At 39.6% G+C, this 7,837-nt stretch overlaps 1 protein-coding gene and 1 pseudogene across 1 annotated transcript in view; one reads left to right on the top strand and one right to left on the bottom strand.

The window, feature by feature from the left end:
• FSIP1 (fibrous sheath interacting protein 1) overlaps positions 1 to 7,837 on the top strand; it is a 186,769-nt gene that overhangs the window by 17,902 nt on the left and 161,030 nt on the right. The window lies entirely within an intron of this gene.
• The window catches only part of LOC105756500 (PC4 and SFRS1-interacting protein-like), a 29,613-nt pseudogene continuing 25,991 nt past the window's right edge, over positions 4,216 to 7,837 (bottom strand).

The raw sequence follows: 7,837 nt of genomic DNA, 5'->3' as shown, positions 1-7,837 counted from the left end.
ATAAAGAAAACAAAAATCCTCACAACTGGACCAATAACCAACATCATGATAAATGGAGAAAAGATTGAAGTTGTCAAGGATTTCGTTTTACTTGGATCCACAATCAACACCCATGGAAGCAGCAGTCAAGAAATCGAAAGACGCACTGCACTGGGCAAATATGCTGCAAAAGGCCTCTTTAAAGTGTTAAAAAGCAAAGATGTCACTTTGAGGGCTAAGGTGCGCCTGACCCAAGCCATGGTATTTTCAGTTGCCTCATATGCATGCGAAAGCTGGACAGTGAATAAGGAAGACCAAAGGAGAATTGATGTCTTTGAATTATGATGTTGGCGAAAAATACTGAATATACCATGGACTGCCAGAAGAGCGAACGAATCTGTCTTGGAAGAAGTACAGCTGGAGTGCTCCTTGGAAGTGAGGATGGCTAGGCTTTGTCTCATGTACTTTGGACGTGTTATTGGGAGGGACCGGTCCTTGGAGAAGAACATCATGCTTGGTAAAGTAGAAGGTCGGTGAAAAAGAAGAAGACCCTCAATGAGATGGATTGACACAGTGGCTGCAACAATCGGCTGAAGCATCACAGTGATTGTGAGGATGGCACGGGACCGGGCAGTGTTTCGTTCTGTTGTACACGGGGTCGCTATGTGTGGGAACCGACTTGATGGCACCCAGCAACCACAACAACATAAGACTTGTTATGAAAAGAAATATTTTGCTATATTTTTCTGTATAACTGTATTTTAACACACATAACTGTGTATGTTCACCAATACCTTTATAGCATTGTATAATTTTTTCTTTGTTACCAGGAAAGACCAAAGAACTTGTAAATTGTCCGGTAGGTGGCAGCATCTAGTTGAAATACAGTGTACTTTAAAAGACTTCTCTTAAAGAGCTAGCGCCAGACCGACCTATTTGGGCTTGAACTTTAAACATACACGTGCAAACATACCAAAACTTGCTTTCTACCTTTGTTATCTCTTTTTTTTTCCCTTTAAACAAATGGAACAGTTCTTAATATGAGTATTTTCATTTTCATATTCTAGACAGTTTCCCTTAACCTTGTCTATAAGAGTTAACTTCAAGGACTTTGGGGTGGTGGTTGAGTGGTAATTTTCAACCTGTTTTCCAGGCCCCCAAACACAAATCCATCCCAGTTCCCTTCTAACAACACAAAGAACCAACAGGAAATAAATGAAAAGATGCTCGTTGTTGGGTTGTGTACTTAGTTTTGTTTTTATGTACTAAACACAAATGAGACCTTGACTCCAAGAGAAAGCTGAAGACCACAAGGAATCGATTTATCCCACATTGTCACCTTCTAATCCAGGGGTAATAACGTTTGGTTTAATTACTGAAATTTTGAAAGTATACAATAATGCACTTGCCGGAGTTGGCCAAAGTATTTTAAAAGTCCCACCGCATTATTGAGGAATCATTTTCATTTCTAGAGAAATGTGAAAATCAAAACTCTCTGTAACACACGGGAGTTTTAGTTTTTAGGATTTATCTAATAGGTCGAGGTAGCATTCAGCATTCTCGGATCAGATGTGTGTAGTTATAGGCGTGTTTGCTATCAGTGTTTTCATTTTGACAGATTCCTCTTTTAGTCTCTGTCCATTTCCTTCTTGCGTTACCAGCTCCAAATGATAAAAGCAAGTAAGCCCAAAGCAGCGACATCTTAATGAGTTAGGCTTCTCAAAGTGTGTGACTACCTCTGTCTAGGTGCTTTTTCTGTGAAATTCAGATACATGATTAAATACTCCAAAAGATCTGATAGTCTCTTTCTACTCTTGTTTGTCTGCTGAGGATTGAGGGATAAAGTCATACAACTGTGCTGACTGGCACAGCTAAGCATTCGTGGTTTTCACCTCTGTTGGGTCCTTAACATTGCTTAGCAGCCTCTTTTGCATTCCTTAAAGTGGCTATTCCAGACCGTTTCTGTATGCTTCACCTCCCATATTCTTCTGCAAGACCTTCACCCTGGTGGTCTTATTTTCCAGAGAAAATGGATCCGTTGGGTGGGAGTTGCTTCCACATTCTCTCCTTGTAATCTGTAGTCTTCTCCCTGACTGTTTCGCCATCCTCCTCTTCCCTCTTAGATGGACGAAAGGTACTCTTGTTATCCAAGGCCAAAGTCAGTGACTTCCCATGCCTTTCACCCTGCTCCTGCTCCACCAGTCCTTCTGTCTCTTACCTAGAGCTTCAAGCTCTCTTCTCTGGCTCCTTCCCTTCAGTTTACCATACTCACATCTTCTCGTTATAAAACAGAATCAAAGAGTCATCCAACCAACCAATGACCAACCAAACATAGAAATAAAAACTCTTCCCTCAGCCCTTCATCCTGCTCCCAAACAGGTTCCACTTGGTTTCCCTCCTCTCCTCAAAGGCCAGAGTTCTTGAAAGTACAGCTGACACTTACTGACTCTACCTGATCAAGTCCCATTTACTTCTCAACTCCTCAACCCATTATAGTCTGTATTTTCTTCTGTTACAGTACAGAAATGACTTCATCATGGTCCTTCTAAATTCTAAATCTAGTGGCATGTTTCCAATTTTTACCCTATTTGACATCTCTGTAGCATCTGACACAGTTAATGATTCTTAGCAAAGTGACAGTTTTTTTTTTTTAGAGTTTGATAGAAAAATTCTTTAATCAAAACAAGTTTATATGTTGACACTTAAGGCTTAACTAGAACAAATCTGTCCAAATCCAAACAGGTAATGACTGGTTTATATAATATTATAGCGGAGTTCCATCAAAACAGTGGGTCCTGGTTCCATTACAAGACCCTTCAAAAGTAAAATTCCAATTATCGAAATTGAAATTCAGACTTTTCATCTATAGATGAAAATAATTATCCATGAATTTAAAATATACAATGCTTGTCACACACCTTTTTTTTTGGCAACTTCCAAACCACAGGCCTAAACTTAAAACTCAACCTTTTATTAAGCCATTTTCCCATATTCATATAGTTTCAAATCATGAGGAGTGTCTTCTAGCTATTGAAATCCACCAGCTGACCTAATATTCAAAATACAGTGCTATCCTTTAGTTAATATACCCTTACATTTTGTGTTAACAGTTCACCCTGAATTAGCCCAATAGGAATATACAATCAAAAGTACTGTTACTCTTACTTTGTCAGCTACCTTCAAGCAACCCATGTTTCTATTCTTTGCATCCTATCATATATATGATACAGAAATGAAAATAAAAATTCCCTTCTAATATAGCCATGTTTTCAAATAGGTTAGTTTTATATATTTACTTGTATTTACTGCATAAGCATTATTATAGATCGATTTTTCCAATTAAAAAAATACTACTTAAGTGATTTCTTTAATGATTGTGACTTTAAAAAAAGAGGCATTTCTCAAACTTTTATCATTTAGCTTTCAATTTTAGCTTCTAGTGCTTATAAAGGATCTTAAATGTTGGATTTCAGGAAGGTTAATACTGTAATGCTGGATTCATTCCAGTATTTAACCCATTCTGCTCTCTGCAGGAAAAGTCATGTGATTTCACTGAATTCCCAGCCACAAAACTATCTTCAAAAATTAACATGAGTTTTGTACCTTGCAAAATTGTCAGTTCAACTTCAGTTGGCTATCTAGTTGTCATACAAAAGGGCGTACAGACCACATGTTGTTACAAAGAAGCAGGATAACGTAGCACAATGTGGAGTGAGCTTAAACTTGACTTTGATAAAAGCAGGGAGTGAGTACTTGTATAGAAGTAACATTTTATCTACCATAAAAATGCTCAACTTCTACAAAACCCACAAACAGTGAAAAGACAGTCTGGTAAATCCAACATGAATAAAAACCATGCACAAAAACCACAGTATTAGCAAAAAGAGGAAAGGTATTATATTAAGTAGCAGTTTTAAAAATATGACTTCTCTACTATCAGTTACACATTAACTTACACACATTGAAAATATACTACAACCGTAATGTTTGGAAGAGCAGCTTAACATTTTCTAAATGGATTTTTCCCCACGTTTACTGTTAATACGGCACAAGTACAGTAAGCAACAATGTTTAATTCTAAACAAAGATAAAGGGATTTTCTCCCTCAAAACAAGTTGTTAACATCAAAACCTATGCTTATAAAAATACAAAGCTTTCATTTTCCGCAGTCTAAATATTTCCAACGAAAACTGTTACAAACTTCTCAAGTGTCCATTATGTTCGAGGTACATCAACCTACTTATCTAGTGTAGACTCTCCCAGAGATATTTCAGTCTCTCTCTCTGCACTGGATGGCTTCTTCTTAGAGCTGGCCTCATGGTTATCTTTGTTTTCTTCACTGCTGTCCCCATTATGTTGTGGCTGATTACTGTCTTGAGCATCGGATCCTCCATGTACAGTCTTTGAACCCATTTGTTCCTTTTCTAGCTTTTTGTATGGCCCTTTCTTTCCTTAATCTTTGGTTGTATTTGCTTCCTCATGCTGTCTTTGTCCAGCTAGAGATTTATTCAGCACTTATGTGACCACAGAATCTCCTTCACCAACCAAAAACACGTTCTTAAACTTGTTATGTAACACCGCAGACTCTTCCATGATAACCTGACTCATTTTGAATCGCTGTATTTTTTTCAGCCTTGTAATCATCTCTGTGTGTTTCTGCGCTTGTTGCATTGTGACCCGAAGTGAAGCAAGTTCATCCAAGGCCTCAATACATCTGTTCACATCAAGATGATCAGTTCTGAGTGAATTCTTTATTTCATCATGGTCGTTTGTAGCTGAGAATCCATTGATGATCCTCGCTTCTTCTCCACTTTTCTCGACTTCTGGCTTCTTTCCTTCATCTTTATTCTGCTGCTCAGCTTCCGTTTTTTCCTCTGGCTTGTGTTTTCTGTCTGTTGCCTCCTTCTCACGTTGCTCTTTCAGCAGATTCCTCCTCTGAGCAGCCTGCAGGTGTCTTCCACCTTTCTTCTTCTGTTCACCTTCTTGATCATCCCCTTCTTCTTCAGAATCGGAGGTTGACGTCACTCCTGCTTTAGCTAAATTTTGCCCTTTTGATTCCACCTCTTCCTTCTCCTCTTTTTTGTCTGGCTCTTTTCTGGGCTCATCTTCTTGTTGGCCCTCTTCATCCTTTTCCAGCTGCTTTTTAGGTTGCTGACCCTCTTGCCCCTTTTTCTTTTGTCTTCTTCGTTACCGTGTTACTCTCTGAAGGACACGGCTGTTTGACCCTTTGAGGTTTGCCTCCTGGTTTTGGAATCTTGACTTCTGTAGCTGCGAGTCATCCTCTTTTGGGGCTCACTTTTAGATGAACAGATGATATTATTGTCACTACTCCTGTCTCCTCAGTTTCTGCTTGTTTTTCTGCCTTTCTCTTTCTCCCTATTCTGGCAGCTTCTGGAGTAGTTCTGTCAATTGCTTTACTCACATCCTCGTTGCGGGATTTTTCCTCATGGCCAGCATTTTCCTTTAAAACACTAGTTTTTTTCTCCTTGAGCTTCAGCGTCAGATACTGCGTTTGATTGCTTAGTTGAGACCCGTTGACTTGAGAATTTCACTTCCGGATTGTTGTCTATTTTCCATAAACTTTCATTAAAACCTTTTCATTTATTTGGTTTGCCGTACTTTTCCTTATTTTCTGAGTAAGGAAATATATCCTTTGGTGCTAACAAGCCTGAAGACTGTGGAAGGTGTAAAGAAATTCAGTTTATGGCTATTGCCTTCAAGAAGCTTGCAATCTATTTGAACATCAAAGAACTCGAGCTGGCGAATGAGGATACCCTTTCATCTTGGTGAAGATGAGGTCTCCAGGTTTGAAATCATGGGTGGTGTTTAGGGAGTGATGCCGGGAGTCCAGAGCCCAGCAAGGGTCTGCGGGTGGGAGCAAAGTAAGTTTTTACTGGACTTTTGATTTCGTGTTGATTCCCTTTTGTTCTTGCCCCTTCCCATTTCCTACTTCCCGAGTGCTGAAACCTATTCTTCCTCATTTTCTCTATGTTGGTTACCACCCACCCAGTCTTCTAAAGTATAAACTCAAGAGCTATCCTTTGTTCCTTCTTCATTATTCTTTTATACTTTCCTCCTGAGTAACAGTTCTTCAAATGATTATTTGTTCTACTTTTTCTACATCTGACCTCTTTATCACCCCATTATCAGTGGTTTGAACTCAAACATTATTGTTTTCCTCTTAGGATATTTCAACAGCTTTTAGTCTTGTCATCTTGTCTCCCTGATATTATTATCTTCTTATATAATCATTGTATCATTATCTATTGGTGTATAACAGTTTACTCCCAAACATAGCAACTTAAAGCAATAGACATTTAATGATCTCACAGTTTCTGTGGGTCAGGAATCAGGGAGTCACCTAGCTGGGTAGTTCTGACTCAGGATCCCTCATAAGGTTGCATTCAACCTGCTGGCCAGGGCTACAGTCATGTGAAGGATCACCTGGAGCTGGAGAATCTGCTTCCGAGCTCACTAACAAGGTTGTTGGCAGACCTCAGTTCCTTGCTGTCTGTTGGCTGGAGATCTTAGTTCCTACCACATGAACCTCTCCATGGGATACCTGAGTGTCCTCACAGCATGGCAGCTGGCTTCCTTTAGAGCACATAGTAAGTGCTCAGTAAACTGAGCTATTATTATTCCTGAGATTACTAGGCAACATCAACAGGAACTTGATATGTCTCTCATATATGATCTTTCACATATCAGAGAATTTTTGCAGGTTTCATACATTTCTTAGCTATCCATACGTTATTTATCTTGGTTATCCATAGTCTATTTATTTATTATTGTTACCAAGATAAGTGTTTATCCCATAATAGTTTTTCTTTTTTATATATATATTTTTTATTGTACTTTAGATGAAGGATTACAGAACAAACTAGCTTCTCATTAAACAGTACGTATATTGTTTCACGGCATTGGTTAACAACCCCATGACATGTCTGCTCTCCCTTCTCAACCTTGGGTTCCCTATTACCAGCTTTTCTGTCCCCTCCTGCCTTCTAGTCCTTGCCCCTGGGCTGGTGTGCCCCTTAAGTCTCATTTTGTCCTATGGGTCTGTCTAATTTTTGGTTAAAAGGTGAACCTCTGGAGTGACTTCATTACTAGGCTAAAAGGGTGGCCAGGGGCCATACTGTAGGGGTTTCTCCAGTCTCTGTCAGACCAATAGGTCTGGTCTTTTTTTGAGTTAGAATTTTGTTCTACGTTTTTCTCCAGCTCTGTCTGGGACCCTCTATTGTGATCCCTGTCAGAGCAGTCGGTGGTAGCTGGGCACCATCTAGTTGTACTGGACTTAGTCTGGTGGAGGCCGTGGTTGTTGTGGTCTATTAGTCCTTTGGACTAATGTTTCCCTTCCGTCTTTAGTTTTCTTCATTTTCCCTTGCTCCCGAAGGGGTGGAGTATCTTAGATGGCCGCTCACACACTTTTAAGACACCGGACGCTACTCACCAAAGTAGAACGTAGAACGTTTTCTTTGTAAACTATGTTATGCTAGTTGAACTAGATGTTTCCTGAGACCATGGACCCCACAGCCCTCAGCTCAGTAATTCGGTCCCTTAGGGAGTTTGGATTTGTCCATGGAGCTTCCATGACCTCACCCTGAACAAGATGTGCTGGCCTCCCCAGTATTGTGTACTATCTTACCCTTCACTAAAGCTACCACTTATCTGTTGTCTATTCAGTGTTTTTCCACCCCCATCCTTCCCCTCCCTCGTAACCATTGAAGATTGTTTCTTTTTGTGTGTAAACCTTTTCATGAGTTTTTATATAGTAGTCTCATACTATGTATGTCCTTTTGTGATTGACTTATTTCACTTAGCATAATGCCCTCCAGATTCATCCATGTTGTGAGATGCT

Source organism: Trichechus manatus, unplaced genomic scaffold (genome assembly GCF_000243295.1).
Source record: "Trichechus manatus latirostris isolate Lorelei unplaced genomic scaffold, TriManLat1.0 scaffold00076, whole genome shotgun sequence".
In the NCBI taxonomy this organism is placed as follows: Eukaryota; Metazoa; Chordata; class Mammalia; order Sirenia; family Trichechidae; genus Trichechus; species Trichechus manatus.
Note: the sequence above shows the minus strand (reverse complement) of the source record. Positions and strands in the feature narration are given on the sequence as shown.